Source organism: Musca domestica, unplaced genomic scaffold (assembly GCF_030504385.1).
Source record: "Musca domestica strain aabys unplaced genomic scaffold, Musca_domestica.polishedcontigs.V.1.1 210, whole genome shotgun sequence".
Classification (NCBI taxonomy): Eukaryota; Metazoa; Arthropoda; class Insecta; order Diptera; family Muscidae; genus Musca; species Musca domestica.
In genome coordinates, this window is record NW_026712259.1 from 683322 (window position 1) to 687126 (window position 3805).

The following is a 3805-nucleotide window of genomic DNA, read 5'->3' on the forward strand; positions in this document are numbered from 1 at the left end:
CAGACACACCAACAGTTGGCCCAACTTGTCACTTTTAAGTTGTATGAAAAAGTTGGTCGGTCTCCTCGCACGTACCAACTTTTCATTTACAAAGTATTTTTGAAGCGCCAACATGAACTCGGATGCTCTTGCGCTACTTTGTTTGTTTTGTTTTCGTTTCTCTTCTTGCGCTCAGCGCTCAGCTTATGTATGTGCTGCTTCACCAAAGTCAAGACATAAATGAAGAAAACACTGAAGTTGGTACAACTTGCCCTCGCACGCACCAACAGTTGGCCCAACTTACGAAATTATCAAAAATTTTTGATATTTCCAACCAACTTCAACCAACTTTCGAAAAAGTTGTACAACTAGCCCCCAAACGTACCAATAGTTGTACCAACTTGTCACAAGTAGGGCCAACTGTTGGTGTGTCTGAGGCCAGCTTAACAAATATTTGTCTTATTTATTGATTTCGTAAAACGTATAAGGCATAACAACGATTTTGTTTAGAATGTAACATACTTTCAGCCCTCAGTAACTGATTACCAGTTACTAAAGTTTCAGAGATTGTACTATCGTTTTTAATTGCTCATATTGGAGTTATTTTCAAAAAGCAGCTGAAATATAAAGATTGGAAAGGTAAATTTTACGTGAGTTTCACAGTAACTTTTTTATTGTAATTTTGGCCTTATTGCATAGGTATTTCGAGGGTCTACAAACGGAATGACAAAGGTTATAGCATGATGTAGGATATTCGAAATCACATTTCTCAGTTCAATCTGACACTTAGCTACGCACAAAATCTGCAAATTGGAGAAACAAGAATGTCAACCATTAAAGTGTTTTCGGGTACTTCGCATCCACATCTGGCTCAAAGGATTGTCGACCGTTTGGGTATCGATTTGGGCAAAGTGGTCACCAATAAATTCAGCAACTTGGAAACATGTGTCGAAATTGGTGAGTCTGTGCGCGGTGAAGATGTGTACATTGTACAATCTGGTTCCGGTGAGATTAATGACAACTTGATGGAATTACTGATCATGATCAATGCCTGCAAGATCGCATCAGCATCCCGTGTAACAGCTGTGATTCCTTGTTTCCCATATGCTCGCCAAGATAAAAAAGATATGAGTCGCGCCCCAATTTCCGCGAAATTGGTTGCAAATATGCTATCAGTGGCCGGAGCAGATCACATTATTACTATGGACTTGCATGCATCTCAAATTCAAGGTTTCTTTGATATTCCCGTGGACAATCTTTTTGCTGAACCAGCCGTTCTAAAATGGATCAAAGAAAATATTACAGAATGGAAGAATTCCATTATTGTCTCACCTGATGCTGGTGGGGCTAAACGTGTGACGTCCATTGCTGATCGTTTGAACGTTGAATTCGCACTGATTGGCCAATGAAGTTGCTTCGATGGTGCTTGTCGGTGATGTCAAAGATAAAATTGCTGTATTGGTCGATGATATGGCCGATACATGCGGTACAATTGTTCATGCTGCCGATCGTTTGGTGGAAGCAGGTGCTACAAAGGTTTATGCTATTTTGACACATGGTATCTTTTCTGGACCAGCGATTTCTCGCATAAACAATGCCTGCTTTGAGGCTGTGGTTGTTACAAATACTATTCCCCAGGATGGCCATATGAGAGATTGTCCCAAAATACAGTGCATTGATGTCTCTATGATGTTTGCCGAAGCCGTTAGAAGAACACATAACGGCGAAAGTGTTTCTTATCTCTTCTCAAATGTTCCATATTTTTAAATATGTTAAATTTTTTATATTAATCATAATACTTTATACATAAATACTACTGTTCATACTATCTTTGTACAATCTTCTTTTTTCTTCATACAACAATTTTAAAAGAATAACAAAAATAAATTTTGGTTTCCCATTTGACATTGTCGTTAGACGATTATGTATTTCTTAAATGAAATGTTTTTAATTATAAAAAATATGATATTTTTATATAATAAATGAAATATAAATTCTTGATTACGATCTTTTTATTTTAATGGTTGTCTACTTCATGGGGAGGTATTAAAATTAAATAATAAATTTAAGTAAAAAATGGTAATAGGATTTTATTTCATTCTATTTTCTTATTATAGACAACGAAGAAAATCTCTCTAAAATGCGTCAACTAATAGAATTCGTAAATAAAAATGTGCGTTCTTTTTGTAGAATGTAGAATGCCAAATTTTTCACCGTCTTCGTTGCGTGCTCTGAGAGAGCCTGAAAAAAGTACAGTTAATTATCTGATCTGCATCATCTTCAACATCTGATGCTACACCTAATAATGTAAAACATCAAATAATAAAATTGGTTGTTGTATTAACTTTTCATTCCATTTGTAACTTTTCGACGTACTTATATTAGATCCAATAAATACTATACTCTGTATTTTGACGACTTCGCAAATACAAAGCATCATTTTAGAAGCATGACGTCTACGATTATGATATCCTTCATCAGATTTCACTATAAGTAATCAAATAAAAAAGATCTTCAAAGAAACTTGTATCAAAGTTGCCCAAAATTTTGAAAATATTTCGCACTTTTATTAATAAAATTTTACCGACTTTTTTGATTTGCTTCATGAAAGAAACAAAACATTTTCTTTTAGGCAGAAAATGTTTTTTTTTCTATTCCAAAATCATAGTAAGCTATTTACATAGGCTTAAAAGTGTTATAGTTAATTACAATTCAAAATTCATTGCAAAGGAAAATTATGTGTTTGCGTTTTTTGTTTTTTTTTTTTTTTTCAGTATCAATAGAAGAAATATTTCAGATCAATTTTCCATTTTTAATTTACACAAAGTCAGCACTTTATCTGAATTTGCTGCAAACATTCAACACCCAGGAGGCTGTAGAAAACTCCAAGGGAATTTTATGGTACCGGGTTTGTGGATCAAAACCCCAAAAAGGTTTCGGGTACTTGGGCAAAACTTTAATTTCACCGGCTGCGCAAACCAAATCTTCCATTAATCTGATACTTTGGAACAACTCTAGTTTAGTAAAAACTCTTCAATTTTTTCCAGAGGTAAGTATTTTTACCCTGATTCCGGGTAAACTACTTTTTTCTTGGGGGACGGACCTGGGACCACGATTTTTAACCCGAAAGTCCAAGTTCGCGGTGTAGGACATACACTGAGGAGAAAACCTAAAGCCCCGGCCGAAGGCCGGCGACTTACAAAAAGTATCAAATTTGGAAAACTTTGGTTCGCGTTAGCCGGTGTGGCAAATACCCAGAGAAGAAAATCTCAAGCCCCGGACGAAGGCGGCTACTTACAACAACTGTTAAATTTACCCAGAAGAGAATATCTCTGGACCCGAAAAATGTATTAGCACAAATTGTAGCATTTTGGAATTGAGTTATGCGAATGGAAAGACCCATATCTCTGGACCCGAAAAAGGTATTAGCACAAATTGTAGGATTTTGGAAAGGTAAGAGTGTCAGCTATAATTTGGCATCAACTTTGTTGATCCCTATAATGGAACCTTTTTCGACTTTTTGAGTTTTTATAAAAAATCCGGGTCCAAAAAATCGATAATTTGACTATATATTCCAAACCGTGACAACTTCATGTGACCACTTGTTGGATAGGTATTTTCATAACCGGGTCCGGGTCTTGAACCCGGACTTTCGGGTCAAAAATCGGGGGTCCCGGGATCGTCCTCCAAGAAAAAATAGTTTTCCGCAATCAAGGTTGTATGACAGAAGGTTTTATTTATTTTTGCGCCCGAATTAATAAATAAAACGCACTATAGGTTTCGAATTTAATTACAAGTTTATTTTCCTTCAATATGTTTGCCGGTC

General features: G+C 35.9%; 1 pseudogene; it reads left to right on the forward strand.

The window, feature by feature from the left end:
- Nucleotides 1-423: 423 nt before the first annotated feature.
- Nucleotides 424-1885, forward strand: LOC131802533 (ribose-phosphate pyrophosphokinase 1-like; annotated as a pseudogene).
- Nucleotides 1886-3805: the final 1920 nt, after the last annotated feature.